A 23,055-nucleotide genomic window follows, 5' to 3' on the forward strand; every position below is an offset into this window, starting at 1 on the left:
GTGGCTGCAACTTCTAGAAAGACAAATGGCATCTATCCACCCTGAAAGAAGACATTAGAAATGCTAAATGAGAGCTCACACTGTAAGTCAACTTCTGTAGTTATTTTGCTTTGGAGCCTGATACAAAATCATTTAAAATTCCAGACAGCTGCAATACTGTATTTCAGCAATAAAGAGTTCATTAGATCTTTTTTCTGTCTGACATTTACATCTAGTCCTGAGTACGTGTTAATACTCTAAGGTATGAATTTCAAAGTTCCCTTTATCTTTGTGTACAGTTTTAAGCAATTAATCAAATGATAAAAAAAGCTTTATGAAATGAAATGCGAATTTTAAGTAAATGTTCAGAAAGTCGCTATGATATAATTTGTGAGGGGGTGTGGGGTCCCTTTTCAACTGCAGAAGGTTTTTTCTTAAAAAAGAAGAAAAAAACAACAACACAAAAAACTTACATTTTATTGAAATATTTTAAAGAGATTGTCGAATTGTTAAAACATGACCAAGTTTTATATCCATGATAGTTCTTTCTCCTAGGAGGCTCAATCAAAGTGGAAGAGGAACTTTTATTTAATACATTTTAAATAACTCCCACATGGGGCATGGCTTATACAGGGTTCTGAAATAATTATGGGGCTACACAGCTCTGAAAACACGCTATCTGAAATGAAAACAAGTGACAGTCTTATCACTGTGCCAGGTATAAAAGTGAAGATCTCTATGAAAACTGTTCCAATTCCTGCACATAACAGAGCGTTCTGAATGCATCTGAGAACCAGAGGTGCTGCACATGGAAAAGGACTGTGTCTTCTGGGATGCCACCCACCTGGAGGAGCATTAGCATGTGTAGATATCCATATAGGCTGTAGCCTGGCTCATGGGCTCCCCTACTGTAATATAAGGCAAGTTCCCTGACACTGGAGAGACTGTCCTGAGTGGTGTAGGTGTTTGTGGTTGTAGTGTATGAATCAAACTTCCTGGGTACAGCTTGCAACTTTGCCACTGAGGAGGGAGCACGAAGCGATGAGGTCCTTGCAACGAAGGCTGATGTGTGCAAAGCTTGCAGCGATGTTGAGCACAGGATGCCAAGAATAGGCAGCTGTGAAAAGGTCATTAATGAATCTCAGCAGAAATGTGCTGCCATATTCTTCTTTTTGCAGTGAATTAGGTCCAGCATACTGACATAGTGTTTCTTCTTAATGAGTCCTTTATTTGAAGCTGCACTTGGGCGGTGAAAGGAAGTTGGAAGAAATACCAGTTTTTCAGGTAGGGCATAGAAGCATTTTTAGTGGCTTAGTTGAAAGTTTATGTAAAATGTTCAGATGCTCTTGTTTGCAGTATCTAATTTAAACCAGTGTGGGAAAGAGTCATCATTAATTCTGCTTATTTTTCCCTTTTTAGAGTAAGCCTTTGCAACTAGGGAGCTTTAAAGGAAATGAGTGCACATTTGCAAAGATGCTTCTATCCTTTCCTGAACTGGTACCTCCTGTAGAAAGAAATGAGGTGAAGATTTCCTTAGAGAAAATGTCTATACGTGGAAGTCCATATTCAACTACTTCTGAGTTAGCTGCCTCTGAAAGGGTTATTTCCACAGCTGAGTTTCCATACCACTGAGGCTGGAAAAATGGCTTTGACGTAGCAGCGGTAAAATATACAATCTGTAAGAGCAGGGCTCTTTCCTTCTGTGTAGAGAAAGACAAATGAGAACTTCAGCTTTAAAAGGCCTCTGTAAGAGATGGCTCATCCGGTACAATAACAGCACCCACAGTGGTATTCCAGCCTCTGCCCACAGGAGGTGCCATTCACATTAGACTGCCTAATTTTAAAAACACAGCTTTTAATACCTTTCATGATGCTTTTGTTCTTCTGCAAGGACAAAATATGCCAGTAAGCTTTTCTCTGTTTCTTGACTTGGGGTTTGAGTTTCAGATGGGTGAAAGTCTAAATAAATACAACCACTAATAACATATGGCTTTTTATAAGAGGCTACCCTAAAAGTTTATTGGTACAACAACTTGGAAAGAGGCTTCACCCACTGGAACTGGGGAGAAATTGAAGGAATAGCTCACCATGATCCAGGACCAAAGCACTGCTTAGATCTCTAGAGCAGCCCAGTCAAAGTAAGTATTGAGAGAACATCCCTAGCACACCCTGACAGGATAAAACCCAGCAGCTACTGAAGCAAGAGCAGGTAGTAGAGAATGAGTATTGGAGACATCTCTTGCTAAGAAGAGCTTGCATATGGGAACATGACTGCAGGAGGAGAGCCCTATATGTTCCACTTATATTTGCCTGAAGGAAGTAAGTTCATATTTTTGTCCAATTTTAAAAATAGATGTTAACAAATGACTGTAACTGCGTAGAGTGATGGTGGATGAGGACAGGCAGGTAAGCCATGAGCTGCAGAAAGAGGGGTGTGTGAGTGTAAAAGAGACATTAAAACCAGGCAGGACTGACAAAAAGGAACAAAGCTGCTCTTGTTGAGCTGTGAGACACCACCAGTGCAACCAATTTATTAACAAAAGCATGTCCTTTTCACATAGTTAAGCATGAAACAAGTCTAGTAGGATCAGGGTGATCAGAGGAACCTATGACATAATTTTCATCACTAAATTTCAGGTAACTGCTAGCGTGGGGTTGTGGATAACCCTGCCTGGTTTCTGCATTTCACAATGCTGCTATCAAGAGATGCGTTAATGAGCATTTTTACATCTCAGTCTTTGTTGTTTGGGCTTCCTGCTTTCCTACGTCATGTGTTGCTTAACATACAGTTCTACAGAAGTGGTTTATTACAGTATATGTATTCACTGTGTATAGTGACACACTCAAAATACTGGTATTTGACTCAGATTGATCAGGAAATCCCATTCATTATCATCACTTATGGCTTCTTGCGTGAACATAATACAGTGGTAAATTAATGAACCTATTTGTCATCTAAGCTCCGTGTGTTGTTGAATGAACATGAATTTGACAAGGTAAATTCCTTCCGGATCAATGCAGGAGTGACAAGTGAACTAAATTTTTGGAAGAAATGACTCAACTTCTCAAATTTAACTAACAAACTGAAGGCTGTTTTCCTCTTTCGGATATGGATATAGAACAAAAGTAAGGGTTAATTTTTAGAAGATGTGAAATACTGTAGAAGTATGGAAGAAGCATATGACTGCTTCATTTTCATTAGTATTTTTATTTTATTCAAACTTTCTTCCTTTAAATGAATATTAGAACTGAAGTGATAAAATAAGAGGAAAAAAATGTGTGAATCACCAAAATTACTCACTGAAGTCTGTTATCTGGACATCTTTCTGAATGAATGTTGAAATGCCTAGCAAAACCAATCTTTAAGTTCCTCCATCAGTAATCAGACCCAGACTTACTTGAAAAAAAAAAACTTTTTATATTTAGTTATGAAAAGCATGCTCTTAATTATAATGATGTTCATTAAGTAGAATGCTTTGTAAGACTATTTTCAATTCAAAGGCTCTTCAAAAACATCTGGGAAAAAAAAAAAAACCCTCATGATCTACAGTAAGTCTATCCTGGAAAAAATATTAGAAAATGACTAAAAAATGTACCAATTGAATGTATTTAATATATATACACTTCTACATGTGCGTACATATGCGTGTTCTTTCTCAGAGAATAACAAGATTCGGTTCTGTCTTCTATTTTTTTTTTTCTTTCAACGTTTTTAGAATATATAAGAAGAATTTTAATTTGATGAAATCAAACTTTCAATGAAAGCAGAGTTGTTAACTCTGAAATAAGACATCACTTTTTAGGGCTATACGTTCTTTGAACATAGATGACATTGTCTCTGAGGAGAAGATGTTTGATGAGTTTTAGGCTTTAAAGTTTCTGGCTGGAAAAATTAGCCCAGAATCTTCTCCTGTAGGATGAGGGGAAAAAAAAAATGCGTTAATTCTTCAAAAGATCAGGAAAAAAAATGATGTCATTTTCTATTTCTCTTATGTACCTTTCTTTCAGCTGCTTACATTGGAAGAGGCTCAACAACCTTGAATTTAGGGGCTTATGCTTCTAGTCCTCTAGACATTTATCTGTTTATTGTCCAGAAAACTGAGGAGAAAAAGAACACCATAGAATATAGTAAGGGGATGCATACGTAACATGATCTTAAGAAACATTGCTGAGTAATTCTAATCTATTTAATTTAATATATTAAACATAGTGATTTGTGTAAAATTGTGTTACCCCTGTTATATGTCAAATCTGTTCAGAACAGCTGCTTTCCATTTCATATATCATAATAGCATAGACTGTAGTGTTCTAATGCTTAATTTTTTTTTTAATTTCTATTATTATTATTTTTATTTATTTATTTTTGCATTATGGTCGTATTTCAACTATGCAAGCTTGTGAATGCTTGAAATAGGGCTGGTGCCTCCATCACCCAGTTGCTTCTGAAGGTCATCTAAGGGTTCTGAGCTGAGGATACATAAGTAATGAGTGCAAGATGGTTTTGTAGCCCTTGTTACAAAGGGAGAATAAACCAGGATTAAGAAGTCTTGCAGGGAATATTTTTCCTAACACGCCTAACGTTCAGTGCTGTTTTGCTCAGAAGAGCTGGAAAGCGCAAGATGAGTGAAGCTTGAAGTAAAGGGGAATTGGAATCATGGTGACGGGCTAAAGGGATTGCAATTAATTGAATCTTCAAAAATTAAGGGGTTACAGTAGAGATGTGGTTCTGTCCATGTTGGTTGGCCAAGTACTGGGGACTGCTGACTTCAGTGTCACATCTAATGTCTTAAACTCCTACTTGTCTAAATTCAAAATGCTACTGAAGCCTGAAAAATGCTCCCTAGCCCTACAAACCTCTTGTCTTCTGAACAATTCCTGACATGGATAATTGGCCATATTGAGCACCAGTGCTAGCATCAGTTTGTACTTCTGACTTGCAGGACCATGGATTAAGTTATTGCCATACAAAGTGCATGACTCATTTCTCTTTCCAAGGTCTGCGATGGTGTAATGTAAAAGTACCATTTTGGCAGTTTGGTCTTGTAGCACTTTTAGCGTTTGGAAGCCAAACACTCCAGAAAATGCATTTACACTGCATTTAAAACTTGCATGTAACTAAATCTTGTCAGATAAAGTCTTTACATAATGCATCAACATATGCTTGTGTTTCTTTTTTAGTGCAGTCTAGCTATATAATGGGTTGGAACGGCTTTTCTAAGTTATTTAAAATAATTATAGGCTATACTGGCCTTTAAAATAGTGTCCAGGTTCCTAAAACACCTGGAAAAGAGAGAGAAATGGACCAGCTTGGATTTCTATAGAATTTTCTTGACTAGTAGTTCTCTTCCTTTTTCTTCCCTTTTCTTTCAGCAGTGAAAAGCTACGTTTAAAGATTAAAAGAAAAACGTTATGAAAATAGAGATATTCCTAATTTTGATGATTCCTAAATCCAAGGCTTGCTACAAGGCAAAAATAATCTTTATTTGGAAGTAAAGGTCCAGAGAATTCTATGCTAAATTTCTCTGCTGCTTTGTAAAGTATACATGTTTTCATTACCTTAGCAGCTGAGCTATTAAGAGATGACTTAACGTAAGATTGTTTGTCTCCTAAAATTTGAATGCTTTGGGTTTTAGACCTTGAGTCACAATGCATATGTTCTCTTGATATAGCCATCATTAAGCACGTGGAGAAGCTCTTAGGACCTATTTTCTACCACCTGTGATAATTTAAAAAATACATCTTTTGCACTTATAAGACTGCAGTAAGTAAAATGTATTGTTTAGGGGGAAAATCAGCTCAGAGTAAAAGGGTTTGGAAGATGATATCAGAAAGTTTATAATGCGTATTATGGTTGAGAGGGTACTCTGAACTTAACCATTACTGTATGTTTACATTGACGTTTACACACAAGCTTCTGCACTATAAACAGTTATTGCTCAAACTGCTAATATTGAAGAGTGCTGTTATCTTGGCTGGTCGGGTTGTTGCATGGCCTTCTCAGTGCATTAAAATGTATTTCTGGAGATGCTTTTCCCTGGGTTTATGTATTCAGACCCCTCACAGTAAAAAGTTGTGGCTACTGAATGAATAAAGAGCCTCAGCGCTCTGAGTTCTATGAACATGAGTACAAATTCAGGTCCATCCATGTATAATGGGAAGATGAAAAATATGTAAATATTACCTTATTTCTTCATTATGACATAACCTACGAGTTTTCTAGTGAGTTTTGCTCATTTATTTGATTTTCCAGTGGACTGTAAAGTTTTGGAACTTCATTCATTTTCATTTGTAACAATTATTTTCCTCAGGAAGAAGTTCTTCCAGGGTTGTCCTTGATTGCTGCCCATATGCATAGTGTCTCTTACAGCTTGACTTACCCTCTGAATTAGATTTGCTGCTAGAGGAGGTTGTCTGCTCTACAGGCCAAACTATCAGCCTGTCAGTGACTCCAACAGAGTAAAGACTGAACAAATCAAGAAGAAAAATAAGTCAGATTTTCTCTCTCAGGTGGCTACTGGTCCAGAGTTAGTCTTGGGTGCCTGTTCAGGAACCTGATGAAATGTCTAATACTCACTGGATTCATGAGACCCGAGATGGTAACAGCTGCTGGGCATTCAGCATCCTCAGCAGTGAGTTTTAAAACTTTGTTTTAGCCTTAGTGTCTGTGCTCTCAGTTATGAGATGTGGAAATCTGGACGTTCACCAGCTTGATGACATATCTCATAAGCAATGATGCCATGCGTTGCTGAAATAGGGATGAGAAATTAGAGCTCCAGAAGTGATGCTCTGTCTCTGTCTTGCACAGTTAACACACAAAGACCAACCTACAGACCAGAAATACGCTCCAGGTAATACCTCTGTGATTTCTGTTTCCTGATTAATTTTACTTAGATTTAATGAGCTCTTAGATTTCTTTAAATGGATTTTTGCACATCTGAAGTATTTTCAGTCTTCCAGCGATCACACAGGAAGCTTGTGCTGCATAAGTTTCAGCAGTATGCAAAGCTGCCATCTTTTTATAGAATTTTGTCACTGCTGACATACTGTCAAATGGATGTGAAGGAAATCAGAGTATGCAACTTGACTTAAAATGTTAGGTGTACAGTGAAAGACATTTTCATGAAAAATGTCATGTCCTTAGTAATCTAGGTTTTTCGACAAGGTAACTTAGCCAAGTTCTGCTGTGGTATTTTACACTTTTACTGATGGTCGCTTCACATCTAAGTGATGAAGTTCTGTTGTCCACCCGGTCCATGAATATTTAGTAATGGTAAAAATGCCTTTGGTTTCATTTGAGGAATATGTTTAGATAGGTACAACTAAAGTATGTTTTCCAATTAGTGATTCCCTCAAATTTGTTGAACCATATAGCTTTGTTAAAAAATGTAAGCAGTAAATGAATGCCAACACAAGCTCCTTAAGTGTTAGTTTTTGTTAGTTCATGGAGAAAACAGTGTACTGCTTTTTCTCCTCATGTCTGGAAGGAACAACCCATCACTACTGCTCACACAAATTGTCTAATTTGATGTTCCACAAGTACATCTTCAAAACACATCCTTAAAATGCAGTGCCTACCAAAAACTGGTGGTTCAGAATTGTGAAGACCAGCTGCCATGCTGCTCAACTCCCTCTCCTGCCCATGTGTGCATTGCCTCCTGGGATAAGGATAGTCTTGAGTTTGGCTTCATACAGCATTGAGCATCACTGGATCTTTAGCTGTAAAATGAAGGTTTTAGAAGTTAGCACAAAATCAACAGTAATAACATAAGGATTGCACTAGAGCCTGATAGCTCTGTTATTCCTTCAGCAGCACTATGCTCCCCCTGATTCCTTCTGATTCTTTGGTGTTCCTTGAGGCTTTTGTTTCCCGTGTGCTTCGGAAAATGCAGATTGTACTAAAACAGTTCTTTACAGAAACTCTTTCTTCTTTTCTTGCTGCAATGGGAAATGGTCTGCCTGCAAATCAGGTTTTTCTTTGCAACCTGGTAAAATCAGTCATTTTTCCTTTCTATGTTGTTCTTAGCTCCGCTCCAGCCTCAGGCCTAGCCTGATTTCCATCTCTGCCCTTTCTCTTAATTCTATTGTGAACACTTATTTTGTATCAAAACAAAACTTCAGCTTTCAGAAGCATTTAGCTCTTCACTTTTATTTCAAAATAAGAACAACCATCTCAACATGGGACACTTGCCAGTGTGCTGATAGGAGATGGACAGTTGGGCAACTGAGGATAACTTGCAGTTATCCCTGGTTACTTGGGCACTTAGTGTCCATCTCTTTTTATTTTTTGAGTAAGATAAATATTGTCCCAATTTTCCTCAGGGAAAAAAGGTGACAAAAACAGCTGTAGGAATCAGGGGAGAAAGTAGGGACAGTGGGGTGACAAAGGTTGCTAAATGAGGCCTCTGAGAGGAGGTGGTGATAGGAAAGGTAAAATTCCAAGGAAAATAATTGTGGGCTACATCCTGAAGCCTGCCTTGCTGATCCATCCCAATGTCTTCTCACTCTCTTCCCACTGATGTCAACCTGGTAATACAATATTCTACCCGAATTCCACTGGGAGATAACTCACTCCAAATATTGGGATGTTTGTCATGGTCTTCCATTGGGGAGCCCAGGGGTTTCACTGCTGCATGGTCTGCACTGATGGAGCACATCCTGTTGAGGAGCTTCACTGGCACTACCTGTCAATGCTACAAAGCCATAAGCTTCAGGATGGACTTGATTTTCTCAAGTTGAATGGCAGACCTTTGCTTTATTGTGGGAAACAACCAAATAAAAAATGTCCAATTCTGGCAAAGCATCAACAGAGGGCTCTGCAGCCTGACTAGTCATCATGTGTGCACCACAGCTTCTGTGCCCTAACTGGGAACCCCCACTCCTGCAGGGAGATGGGTGCTGGCTTTGTAAGTTGAGCTGTGTGATGTCCCTCTCTCAGGTTCCTCCTGCCTGATGGGGACAACGATGGTGTGAGCACCGCAGGAAGTGGAGCAGGGCAGCAGCTGTGTGTGCCTGTGCTTCTTTACGAAGAAGTGCTAAAATAGAAAATCAAAGAAACAGAAGTGTTTATCTGAGAGAACTTCAGTGGGAAATAGTTAAGCTTGTTGTTGTTTTACTAGCAGACTCTCTGATGGTCCAGAATTTGCTATTTTATAAATAATAAGTAACTGTGTGGTAAGTATCACACTTAGCAAAGCCACGCATCAAAGCAGCAAAGCAGATTTGTTGCCAGCTATTTGTTTCAGTACTCAAAGGGTTTCATTGAAAGTCTGAAAAGGGAAGTTGTCTTGAGGCTTAGAACTGTAATTCCTTTCAGCATTTCCTTTTAAACTTCATGTTTACCTTCTGCAAAAATCTAATACCACCTGTTTGGTGCAAATTCAACTGATATTTTTATACTTTAAAATTTGGCTTTTTCTCCAATCCGGAAGAGTTTTGCCCTAAACTTGGGTGAGATGGTTAGCTTCTGCTGTTGCAGGAAGTGGTTTGACTTTACTTTTTTTTTTCTAGCTTTCTTTCTATCTTTATGAGCTGGGAGAGATTAACCCAAATGCTGGCTGTAGACACGTGACCAAGAAGTTTTCCGTTTTTTGAAACAGTTAAACTGTTGCTGGTTGATGACAGTTTGAGATGAGACAACGACGTCTGTGAGGCTGTAGGTAAGGAGTCTTAAATTCATGTTTATCCAATTCAGGAAATCTGATAATGGTTTTAATATCTGTAACTGTTCGTGTTCTGTATACCTTCAATGCAAGTTGTATTAGCACAACTATTTTATTTCTAGTGTCATTTTTTTCATTTGAAAACAATGTGGAGGGCACTAATGAGAAATGATGCTTTAAATGTAAAATTGATGTTCAGAGTCTAAAAAAAACTGTCATATCCTCTGCAAGAGGCAACGATATTTAATCATCTGTAACATCCCAAACTACTGATTGCTTCTCCCATCTGTCTCACTTGTAAGTAGTTGTCCCCAAAAGTAGAAAAGATCAGCAATGCTGCTTGGGAAAACCACTTCAGTCGTGTTTTCCTCCCCTTACCTTGTCTGGCTGCAGCTAACACTGTGTGTTTAAATGGCTTCCTTGCTGGCGACCGTGAGGGTTGTGATCAGTAATGGTGGATTCTGCAAGAGTCAGTGAGTGATGGAAGTTGGTCTTTAGTCAATTGTAAGTATTGCTGGAGGCTGAAGAGTCTCTTGCCCTGCTCCGTGTCAGCTAGCTTGGTACTACTTTATTACTCATCAGTTGTGGCAGTAAAAATAGGGCATGGGGAAGTGTAAGGGTCATTGTACGAAAAATACTCCTGGTTTACCCATGGGGACTCTCAACGCTTCTCCTAATGGAGCTGCTTGGTGGAAATGCCACGATTGCATGTTTCTGCATAAAGCTATTTAGACCCAGCCTGTTTTGTCCTTTGCTTTGGAGCCAGCCACAAACAAAATGAAAAATGCAAAATTAGCTTTACATTTCTCTCCATAAGCAAGCACTGCTTTCTGGATTTAAGAAATGTACGAAAAAAATCACAAGGTTGGAAGATGTTCAAATAACACAATAGAGAGTTCTGATTACAGACCACACGAAGGAGGGATAAGATTTGTTTTCCTGCTAATACATGGTTTGTTGCAAACTTGGTGACATGCTCATGTTTGTAACTGATAACCTTATCGTTAGAAGTAACTTGTTTTTCATTTGGAAATATGGGTCAGAGTTGAAAGAAATCACACGTGGATTGAAGCTCATTTTGAAATCATGTATAGTAATCAGAGACAGATTTTGGAGCAATGTTGTAAGATTACATTTCAGATATTCTTTACTATTTTTGGAGGAAACAAAGCTGTCCTGCCTGTATGCACAGAGCAGCACAGACAGGGAAATTGTATAAAAAGAACACATTGTCTTTCTGGGCTGTCTGTAGTGGTTTTTATGTGACTGCTTCAGTGTTTTAGAGTGATTTGAAATGCATTTTTTCACAGAGCTGTGAGATTTGGTAAACTAAGTTTGGATTCTCAGATTCATTTTTTTTTTATTCTCTCTCTTCCTTGCCACTTACCTCTTTGTGTCCAAAGGAAATTCATTTAAAAGCAGCATTTCTTGTTCGCTTCGCTTCTCAATCCAATTACATCAGTAGCACATATTTGTTCATTTTCTTTTTCAAATGGAACAAATAGCCCCCAAACTCTGTGTTTTAAAGTTTATACTGTATACTACAATGAAATTACAAAAGATGGCTTTTGCTGTGCTGCACAGAGACTTCAGTTCAGCTCTGTGCTATGGAGTCCCACAGACTTTTAGCAGCAGGAGAAGGTATCTCCTCGTGGCCTGTTTCTACCAGGTCATGTGGCGTTTAGTGGGTTTTGTGTAACATCTACCAAATTCTCTGAGGCCCACAGTGTGCAATTCTGATACTTTTTGGAGGTACATCTCTGCTGCATCAGCTCAATTGCTTTGAGCTGCTAACCATTGTTGTTGAAGCCTGCATACTTATAAAATATTTCCCTTGATGCTGGTGAAGTCACTGTTATGTGTGCTGTTAATCAGAGTCCCAAAATAAGATGATTGTACTGATCCTTCCTAACCCAGCATGTCTAAGTGTAGCTTGGGTCAATCTTTTAAAAACAAAAGAAAGCATCACTGGAGCTCCAGTCTGTTTCTGTGCTGCCCATCTCTCAGTTAAGACTTCTACATGGATTTACAGAATCCATTTCACAGGTACTCGTGGATGCCATCTATATGAACCTGCTTTGATAACTTTCATGGTTTTCTTTGTTGGTAGCTTTAGTCCTGAAGCAGTGAGATGGGCTGAAATGTTGGCCTTTGGCTGTGTATCTACTATGATAATGTAAGTGCCGTTCAGAGCACAATAACAGTTTTTCTTGCCTGATAGCACACTCTGCATAAAACCACCCCCTTTTTCCTTCCTGTGGAGACTTCCAGCATCTTTTGTCACCGTGAAACTGTTTGCTGCAATGTCACCGTTGTCTCAGAACAGGCTGAAGGCCTATGCTTTCTTCAGCTCATTCACAACAGCACAGTCTCCTGCTGAGTTTGTATTTGGAAATCTGTGAACTTGTTCTAGGTGTGGGTGCTTTAACGTTATCTATTTCTGGAACTTTCTCACAAAACTGATCTGCATCTGTCAGTGGTCTTAGTCTTAACTGTCCTGATAGCACTTTTATGAGAATCTGAAAAAAAGAGGTGACGATTTACTCACACATAAGAGTGAGACCTTGTATTGTGGGGTCTTTGGATTCCCATCATCTTTATTGTAACCTGAAGGACAGTGAGGTGACAACTTCCAGCCTGGCTGAAATAGGAGGAAATGTTTTGGATATATATATATTTTTAAGAAGGTTATATAAATGGGAAAAACACATGTGAGTTTTCTGAGCTTGCTTTTGCAACCTGAGTGGGGCAAGTGGAACCCCTACTAGCACTCAGTCTGTGGATGTGGTCAGGTCTTGCTGGATGCTTACTGGCTGATAATTGTTTAAGACACATACTTCATGACATTCAAGATATTGAATTGTTCACTTGTATTTGAGCTGAATATTGTGGGTTTGTAGTGTGGTTTTTCTAAAGCCTGTTCCTGATGAACTAAACAGGCGCAATCCTCAAACAATTGAACTTGAAGTGACTTCTGACTCCTCCAAGACACGTACCAGTTTTTCAGCACAAGTGCAATATGAGAAGGGGAGGTGGGTGAGAAAAGGAGGAAGAAAAACCCAGAAGTGAATATGACTGTGAGCTGAGGAGACGTGCTTTAAGGATGTGCTTGCCTTTTGTTTCTTCTTTTCCTGCCCCACCCTGAGCAAAACCACCACTGTATTTGCTGCCGAATCAGATACCAAAGTGCCTATCTGAGCCAGATGTTGAAGCTCATCCTAGACCAGGCATGGCGCTCCTGAACTTATTTGCTGCTCGGGATGTTACTAAACTTTCTTCCTTTGTGGGCAAGGAGCATAATGATATAGATAATTTGTAGAGATATTGCAGCGCTGGAGTTCAGCCTTCGTGGTTTCTGGGTCCAGGTCCAGCCTGCAGGATGTCAGGATGGTCTCAGTATTCATAGAATCATGGAATGGTTTGAGTTGCAAGGGACCTTTAAGCCCACTCAGTTTCAACTCCCTGCCATGAGCTGTTTGTCATCCACCAGATCAGAAGGAACCATGCAGTGCACACTGGGAATTGGACCCAGTGCTGGCACTCATGTGGGAATCCTCAGCCTGCATGTTAAAGCTGACAGGAGCCAGACCCCAGCACATACTGTAGGAGAGCCTGATGGTAAAACTGTGGGCAACCACAGCAAAAGAGAACATAAGCTTCCTCAGGCTCTATGAGTCAAAATGCATTTCAAGAGAATAATTTTACTACAGATAAATCAACTTTTTCCAGGAGATGTTACATCAGACTTTCCAAATGGCCAAGTGCTCTCTCCCGTGTGCTGCTGCTTTTTTTTTTAGCTCTGGGTTGAGTGGTTCTGAGGCTTGAACTGGAAAGGTTAATGTTTCTCATATCACCAGTATGTTGCACAATGGTTACGTTATCAGGGGGGAACAAAATAACAACAACTAAAAACAGACAGAACCTATTGAAGATTAATCATCAGTAATCAAATTCCCACAATGATTTTTGTCTGGAGGTGGCAGTTTGAGTGGCAAGTGGAGCCAACCCAAGTAAAAACACCTCAATTCCTCCTCAATTCTTGCCCTCAGTGAATGAAGACAAAGGTTGCACTCAGTCTTAACGGGGGCTATGATAAACCGTTTCCTTCTATTCATGTTTGAATTTTGTTTTAATTTCCCTTGGAGAATTTGGTAGTAGTGCATAATTTTATAGACCTGAGATATTCAGAGATGCTCTAGAGACTTTGTTTGGGAAATTTCTTTTCTAGTTTAGTTTTTCATCTGAAGTTTGGAACTTTCTATTGTATCTTTCCAAGAGTGCAAGGGATTGAAGAAAGGGAACCTCTTAAGACGTAGAACAAAAATTTTATAACAATTAAAAAGTTAAGCACAGAGGCTTATTACCAAAGATCCATCTTGCGTCAGATACAGATGTTCAGGGAATTAAGTTATTGCACTGCATGGATGTTTTATCTTGGGTAGGTAGGATTCCTAGGACTTGCATTGCACCCAGACGGAGCCATTGAGGAATATAAGCTCCATCAGCTGAGTTACCACACTACTTTATATGCACACAGCAAGGGCAAATGTAAGACAAAGTGAGCACAGCTGCAACATGCCTCAGAGGATGGGGAGGAGAGACATGTATGATGTTGACCCCTCACTGTGTCCATTCCTCAGGGCTTGGGAGAGAGGAATAATCAGCCTTCAGACATCACATTGTGCATTTTGGAAGGAAAATGTCTAGAGGGAGACAGTTTTATTAGGGAGCATAGTGAGAGGATGAGAGGGAATGGGTTTAAAGTAAAAGAGGGGAGATTGAGATTAGACATTAGGAAGAAATTCTTCACCATGATGGTGGTGAGGCACAGGCTGCCCAGAGAAGCTGTGGATGCCCCATCCTTGTGAGTGCTCCAGGCCAGGCTGGATGGGGCTTTGGGCAACCTGATCTGGTGGGATGGGAAGTTACATAGAAATTACTATTGGCTCCAAAAGGGCTTGAAAAGGCATCAGACATTTATTTTAAAAAGAGTGTTTTGAAAGCCATCAGTTAAATGCAAATTAAATACAGGGACATCGACTCCACTTACACCACAGCTCAATTTTACTATTTTACTATTTAAATGCATGGCTTTTTCATTTTTCCTTTTAGCAGTGCAGGGGGGCGGGTGAATGCCACTCTTCTCACTTACGACTGTTGGGGTTTACTCGCTAGACCTGGAACCACTGCACTCCTGCTGTCATTGCTGCAGGCTCTGGCTGCTCCTACCAAGTGCAACACATCTGTGTGGGACTGGAGGTGCAGGTGGCTCTGCTTCCCTCACACGAACAGAGCATGCATACAAGGTTTCTGGCATCGTCTCGAGTCACCTTTGTGAAATAACGTTTTGATTCTTGATCCTACACAAAGTGAATTTGCAGTCATAAATTTAGGTGCATTTACTGGAGCTTGTACTCAAACTTCTTGAAGCATCAAAGACATTCTATTTTTAGCAGCACTGTACCCTTGGTATTTACCTTCTGCTGCAAGCAGACGCCTTAGCTGCTGATATGAGATAGCATCACATCAAACCAACGTCTTTGTCCTACCTCTTTGTGTGCAGGGGAACAGTGCAGCAGGGCAGGCACCACTGGCACCTTCTGCTCCTCTTGGGGCCCATCAGAGGTGGTTAGCAAAGAGAGAAATACAGGGCCCACCAAAGGCAGAAGAGGGGCTCACCCGAGGCAAACCACAAAGAATTTCCCCTTCTAGTTCCTGCTGTAGCTTCAAAGTTTTCTTCCAAATTGTAAATGCTATCTCTGCTGCCTTTCACAGCACTTCACTTGCAAGAGCAGCAAGGGAGCTCTGCAAAAGAAAAATGGAGTGTGGGAACAGATCAAATGTATCTGGAGCTGTATTTTCCCCCCTCAGATGGGAAGTGGGAGCAGTGAGAAGAAAGAAGGGAGCAGCTGTAGGATCACAGCTGAGAACTGCTGCAGATATGTATGGCGAAGGAGGGAGAGAGGGTGGGTGGCACTTCCATGTGCACAGCATGGTGATCGGATGCTATAGCAGGCAGTGGGCAGGAGGGGATCTGGCTGAATAAGAAGCAGGACTCTTGCTGTAAGACAAGTTGTGCTAGAGAGATTTTTTTTTTTTATCATGTGTCCTTTTAATATTGTTTTTAAAGTCTGAGAAGTTTAAAGCCTTCCCTGTTCAGTAAACTGAGTTTGACAGAATGATCTACAGGCTGATGGGTTTATGGAACTACGAAATGGATATCGATACAGCAAATGTGCAGTGATATGTGCCCCCAAATAATTTAGAGGTCAAAATCTGTGTGTACTTTTACCCCTGGTGAGCACGAGGTGCTTCATCCACCGTAAGTCAACCTGTTGTCTGATGTGGAGCGCGTGTGTGGACATGAATGTGGTGCAGGTCATCAATGTGCTGTAAGGTCCTACCCAAGATGTCCTTGTGATAGATTACTTATGTAGTGGCAGTCAAACTGAAACTGAAATTTCTGTTTCTTCAGCTCATAGGAAATGTGTTTCTTGGGCTATTGATGGCAAGCTTGCTTGCATGTTAAAAATATTTTTTAATACCTCAGTTTGTCTTGTGGTGCTAACTCTTCCACTTCTCCAGAGAGTTTGGGCTGTTCCAAAATTACCATCACCACATGTCTGCTCCAGGTAAGCATGGAAAGTTTGGATGAATATCTGAATCTCTGTGGGGAGAAGTTCTGCAAAATTGAGCTGGAAATATTTCAAGCAGTCTTACTTTGAGATTTCTGTCACTTCTGCTTGTATCTGTAAATACAGCAAGAATAACCTTTCCTATAGTATCTCATCGCTTCAGATCTGGCAACAGTAAAAGTAACAACACTTCTCTGAACATTTAGGCTATAGGAACAGATTTCTTTCAAGCACTGGAGAAAATTTGTGATTCTTATGTGATCTTCCTAGAGAAAACATTGGATTTTTTTTTTTTAATTCAGAATTAGACAGCTTTAAACTAAAAAGTTGCTGTGTGGCAAGCATCAAATGCAGATGTAAAATGAGTTCAGAGGTGGTCAGTCTTATTCATGGTGGTTCTACGGCTCTACTCTGCACTGCTCTGTAGCATACAAATATTTGGCAGGAAGGATGGAAGTGGAAGGAAATTATCTTTTCTTCACCTGATAGGATGGTGAAGGATGGTCATGAGTACCCAAGCAGTACTCCTCTGATTCCCTTTAGTACTTCTGAGACCTTATTTGGCATTAAATCAGTTCAATTGCCATGAATTGCTGTGATGCTCAGAATATCTTCCTGTCATTGGCTCAATGGTTGGACCACTCTCATTCTGTTGTTCAGTATCTTAGAATGCACTAGAAGTCATACATATCAGACAAAGTTTTTTTTTTTTTTTTCCTTAATTTTTAATTTATTGTAATACTGTGTATACACAATGAATGAGTTTTTGCCATTTGGAGCACTGTAGTTCATCTTGCACAGCACGGGAAATAGAGGCAGGTGTCGTGGATCAGATGCTCTCCAGAAAGAGATGCAATGTGCTGCCAGCAGGAAGACCTAGAAGGAACTTTTTTTTTTTTTTTTTTTCCCCCAGACATGTTCTTTTACATATTCAACTGAATTTCTACTATGGACAACTGTTCTCAAAACATATGTAGGCCAAACCATACACAAAGAATACTTCTAGCTTCAAGTTCTACTTGAAAATGAGATATTAAATTGACACAGGAATGATGAAAATAGGCTCCATTATGCTATCTCATATGATATATTGTGACAGACACACTTTCGAAACAACTGTTACCTTTCCTGGGACCTTCACATGCAATATAATTAAGAAACTAAGTGATGCAAGAGGAGACATGGCTATATGCAGTTGCTTGCTGCCTTGAAGAAGCTTGTGGTTTTGTTGTTTCCAGTATTATTATAATGATATTTCCTAGCAGGCTTTTATTTGTGTAGGGAAGCCCTGTAGTTAGAAGATCATGGAGGACTGCGGATGGATCTGTAGTCATTTAATATGGGTGTGAAGAGTTGGTCCTTCTATCTGCAGAACTTCGGAAGAATGTCCCCCATTCTCTCTTTTCCGGTTCTGAAGCCACTTACTATTGTAGATAGAAAAAAAAGAAAAAAATCCAAACATAACACATCTCTGCCCTGTAGTGTACAAGTAGTTTGTTCAGATCTTTATTTTCCTTTGTTGACTGATCCTGCTGTTTTTAATGGCCTTTGCATAACAGAGAAGAGACCTAAGGGCTTTGAGCTAGTGTAAGATTTCAGAATGACGCAGAGGAAGAGACCTTTGATCTCTGCTTAATTCTAGTTTGACTGGCAGTATAGCACGTCTGTCCATATTCTCTTCTCTTCATCCCATTCTCTTCATCCCATCCTTGAGAGAAATTGAGCAACACCTTATAAAAATTAATATTTTCACCAAAACGGTGTATTTGGTTAAGATATTTTGCTGCCATCTGATAGGAAGTGGGAAACCTTCTATTATTTGTATTTTATCCTTCTTTTTTACGGTGAAAGGTGTTACTGTTAGTAGAAGAATTTAGAACGAACTACAGTAAAGCTTCATAGCACTAAGGCACTCCTTGTATTTTAGTGCTGCTGTCAATAGGCAGGAAATCACCGAAGCATCCAATTGTAACTGTCTGCAGGTTAGTAGTCTGCAGTCTGTAGTACAGACTGTGCACTCCTGTGGGGCTGTGGCACATTGCAAGTGATAACTCAGATGCGTGGTAATCTATTATAAAGCGTATCTCCACACCTGGCTCTGTATTGCAGTAAGTATTTTCTGCTTTTCTCCTTGGGCATGCTTGATGCTACTCTTGCATTGCCCTAAGCCTGAGATCTGAATCAGACCTTTAAGACCTGCTTGGAGCTACATGTACTCATGTTCAAACTAGGATGACATTATTTTAGGTGATAACACAGTTTGTTCCTATTAGATATTAAGTTGGTACATGAGATTTCAGTCACTAGAATTATGTAGTTACTAGCTAAGCTTTATTTATTAGTAAGAGAGTAGATAAGGTTGACGTGGTCATCATGTCAAGGATCAAGTTAAAACCTTCCTGGGTGAAAGATTCTTTATCCTAAGAGCTGTTTAACAACAGTGCTTGGAAACTCCACCTAAGAAGGCTGCTATGATTTTGGCCAAGCTAGGCCAAGAACTTTGTCTTTAGGTACATCCTTCATAGAGACTGGATTATGTGTATCAGCTCATAAATAAAAGTGGGAATATTATACTGAATTCCTTATTCTCCACATGGTTGAAAAGAATTGCCGGGCAGTGAAATATTGCTATGAACAAAACAGAAAAGATTTTCTGCTCTTCCCTTTGACATGAGAGATGAATGGACAACTGTATATGTAAATTACAGTTCTCTGTAGAACTCTGTGGGACAAAAGAGTGACTACAAGGGCAGCCATTAGAAACAGGAGGTGAGATGACCTCCATGGTCCTTGCTCAGTGAGCAGTCTGTTCTGAGAGGCATCCCTGAAAGTCTAACATGGCTTTAACGTATATATTAAAAAAAAAAAAAAGGAAGTGTAATAATTAGCCCTATAAAAGGAGGAATGATCATTATTGTAAATGAGCATGGCTGTATAGGAAGTAGGAACTCTCTGTTGTTTACTGATGAAATTGCAAGTTTAATTGATAAGTGAAACTATGCTGTTAAGTTTAGGACATTTACCATTTTGCAGCAGACCAAACTCCGCATAAAGTTCTGCTTTATCTGATGCAGAGGACTAAAACAGGAGTACAGACCCAGGCCGTGTTGAAATAGTGTCATTCCTGATCTCCCTCTCTGACCAGAGATGTGGCTGATGGCTTAAATTAAATCTACTTCCTAAATAGGAATTATTCCAGGCTGAATGACATCTTTCTGCAATGAAAAAGGCACAGGAATGCTACTACTGCTTTGCATTTTCACTATGATGGATTTTTTGTTGTTTTCTAAGCTGGCACTGGGACTCTCTCTGCTGTTTGTGCCCTGGGTGCAGATGTGTGACATGTTAGCTGTGACAGTGGCATGCTGCAGATGGCTGGAAGAAAAAATAAAGGTGGAACACAGTGGGCAAAAGAGTGAAAATAAAATAGTGTGATAGTTTACTTGTTGTCCCCTCTCTTTACCTATAGGTGTTTCATCTGTCCCCCTTCATTTCCATCAGCTATGCGTTAAGCACTTCCTGCCTCTGAGCTGTACTTCAGCAGAGATAATGTACAGCGTGGAGAAGGCTGTGAGCAAAATCCAGTGGCAGAAATATTTATGTAGGTGTACTGATTTTAAACGCCTCTCTTAGAGACGCAGCAATATGCTTTCTACTTTGCAAGAATGCTCTGACTCATTGCATGTGGCGTGAGCTTGTTTTTGCATTTGTTAACTCCTACTTCCTCTTCTGTTTTTGTAGCCTTTCAGGCCTGTAGATTTAGTGTGATGGTGACCCTAGTGCTGAATTTTATTTTTCCCTGATATTATTTTGGTGGGCTTTGATGGATGCTCTTCATGTAGTGTTGCTCTTCAGCTGAAGAAATGCAATTAGTGACTGTAACCAGGTGCACTTTGATTTGAAGTGTTTTCATGTTGCACTGAACCTGTTCATATTCATTATGCTTCTGACATGATGGTGCTATAAGTGTCCCCAGGAACAAAGTTGGAAGAAATTAAAAGCTGATTTTGATAAACACTGAAAATTATATACAACAGTTTTAATCTCTTAATGGTGAAAAACAAATGCAACAAATTATATTAATCATGGATATATTTTTCCTTTCTCGGATAATGGTACTTATTACAAATGTTTGGTCCAAGATGAATTAGCATTAAAAGGTAGGGATAATTCAAGTCAAAACATAGAAATACTGCTATCTTCTTGTTTCTTGATGAATTGCCTTTGCATTGCTTTCCAATTCTTTGTGTTGTGTTGCTTCACAGAAAACCTACATACAAATATTATTGATACTGTACCAAAACTCATGAAATGAACTTCTTGGGTAATACCAGTCACCCTGATCATTATATACTCTCCATTTCTGGACATAGCAACGTGCCAAAATGAATTAAAAGCCTGATAACGGCAATATGAAACTTCCTCTCGCTCCATGAGCTGCTGCAGGAGAGGAATACTTGCTGGCTGTCACTGTGAGATAGAAGCCATAATCAATCTACTAAAGATGTACAAATAGCAGTGAGATGAATTGTTCACTTCTGTAATTTCTGCAGAAAGCTATATGCTGGAAACATTAAGGATTTTTCTTTAGTTGGGAAGTTAACAATGTTACTTTGCTTCCTTTATCATCTCAGAAGCAGTGATTATAAAGGTAATAGAGACAGAAAATAAGTTTTCTCCATCAAAGGAATAGTTGAAATAATTGAAGTATTTTGACTGCTATCAAACAGGATTTTGTGAAAACAGTGCTTTTGAAAGAAATACTATGGAAAATGTTTTTTTAAAATTGTTTTCTCAAGACGTAGCTAGCATTAAGTGAGGAAGCCAGAGATCTGTTCTCTGCAAGTCTGCACTATTTCTCTTTCAACCTGAGCCTGATTCTCAGAAATGGCATGGCTTTACAGTGTGTATAGATTTGCATGCACTGTAACCTTTCCGTTGCTCACCTCTGCACTGCTCATTGCTTCCACACCGTGTGTACAGGAGTGAAATCAGGGCTATAGTATATTGTCCATTGACTTGCCAGAAAAGTAAAATCTCCCTTGCCCATTTAGCAGCCACATTACACCTTTAGTTGGTATCTGAGCTCTGACTTCACTTCAGCCCAATTCACCATGCTGGTGCTGTGTTATATACCTCCAAGCATCCCAAACAAGAGGACAGATTCCCAGGAGAAGCAGCCCCAAGTGCTGACCTGCTGAGGCTGCTGATCTCATGGTCAGTACAGCCTCTTCCTTCCTCCACTGAAAGATTTGAACTTCTGAGGCAATCTCCAAGAGATTCTTTGTGTATGACTGACTTAGTTTTGCTCTTCCAGATAGAAATGTGATTTGTCCCTTCATCTATGTGATTTTCCTTGCTACATAAGTAATCTGATCTTCTCATTTTCCAGAAATTAAGTCTGTCCTTTCTCACTTTTCCCCTTCTCTATCATCCATCCAACCTCACGTTAGGGCCTTTTTTTGCACCTGTACTTCCTCCTGGCTTTTTCCCACCCTTATCTGTGCTGCTACTTATTTTTGACACTGCCTCCGATGATGTATTTCTAAGAGGGTTTTCAGTGTATTCCTGTTCCTTTTCTCTGAGGTGAATCACACAAAATTCTGCTGCCCCTTTGCTCCAGAAACCCACATAAACAAAAGGAGGAAAAAAAAAGTCTGCCTTGGTTCAATGCCTGAATCCAACAAATCAACCGTAGGAGGTTTCAAAACTAAAATTTATATCCAGATGCTAACTGTTTGCCAAAAGGCAAATTAGCTAATTATATAATGAACATGAAGTGCCTCATAAGCAGTCGCGCAGGGCTTGGCAGCTCTGTCTTCCAAAGTAAGGGAAACAAATTCCCCTGCAAAACCAGCCTGAGCTTGGCCCCAGCCATGCTAATAACTGTTTGGAAACATCAGATCGTAAAAGCATCAGATTGGATCCTTCCTCTCCTTTCTGTTACCGTTATATCTGTTTCCTGACTGTCTCCCTCTCTGTAATTTTCTGGAAATAATTTAAAAAAAAAAAAAAAAGGACAGATTGTGATTACTACCAAATTCTTCCTGCAAGAGCATTTGCAGAGCTCATATTGAGGGTGCCATCTACTGGCTCACAGAGCTGGTAACGCTGGGCAGCAAAGGGTTTCTACCTGGAAATCCCAAGGCAGCAACTTTTGTACATTATGCCTTTCAGATTCTGCACAATCTCACTGTGCTCTACAGGCAAGACAAAAACTCTGAGAGGAGAAATGCTGAGAATTTGTTTTCTTTGTGTGTGTGTGTGTTGTTTCTTGTAATTTCAGTGTTTCACATTATAACAGACTGTGTATGAATTAGTTTCAGTTTCAGAAAAAATAAGCTAGGGTTCAATGAGATTAAAATCAAGAGGTCTTTGCAGACTTGGAGTTTACTGATGGTGCTCCTACTTAAGATCCGGGGCACGAGCTTCTCATAGTACTATTTTTTTTTTAATTTTTTTTTTTAATAGAATATCATGTACTGAAAACATCAGGCAGAGAATACTTAATTACACCCTGTAACGCTCCCAAGAGGAGATATGTCAGAGTTTTACAGGTGGAGGATTTCAGAAGCAAGTGTTAGGGATGTGTTTGAGCCAAGCGTTGGAGCAGGGACACAGCCAGCTCTGCTCTAGTCTCTCAAGTCTGATCAGCTCTCCAGCCTGGAGCCTTCTGAAAATCTGTTGGGAAGTGATTTTGCTTTGACACCAACATGAAATACAAAATGGTTTGACTCTCCAAGTTTCAAAGGAAGGAAAAATGTTTTTCTGCGTATAATTGC

General features: G+C 39.6%; 1 protein-coding gene across 4 annotated transcripts in view; it reads left to right on the forward strand.

Annotated features, from left to right (window-relative positions):
* Positions 1-9,603: 9,603 nt before the first annotated feature.
* Positions 9,604-23,055, forward strand: part of ARHGAP15 (Rho GTPase activating protein 15) — a 318,635-nt gene continuing 305,183 nt past the window's right edge. For 2 of the 4 annotated variants that reach the window (NM_001008476.2, XM_025152213.3), the window contains exon 1: positions 9,604-9,635. The gene's annotated coding sequence lies outside the window, so the exon portion shown is untranslated. Of the gene's footprint in view, positions 9,636-9,994; positions 10,143-18,292; positions 18,382-23,055 lie in introns of those variants that run through there. The other 2 variants (XM_025152211.2, XM_025152212.2) reach the window with 2 other exon arrangements.

The sequence above is a fragment of the Gallus gallus genome, chromosome 7, assembly GCF_016699485.2.
Source record: "Gallus gallus isolate bGalGal1 chromosome 7, bGalGal1.mat.broiler.GRCg7b, whole genome shotgun sequence".
NCBI classification, from domain to species: domain Eukaryota; kingdom Metazoa; phylum Chordata; class Aves; order Galliformes; family Phasianidae; genus Gallus; species Gallus gallus.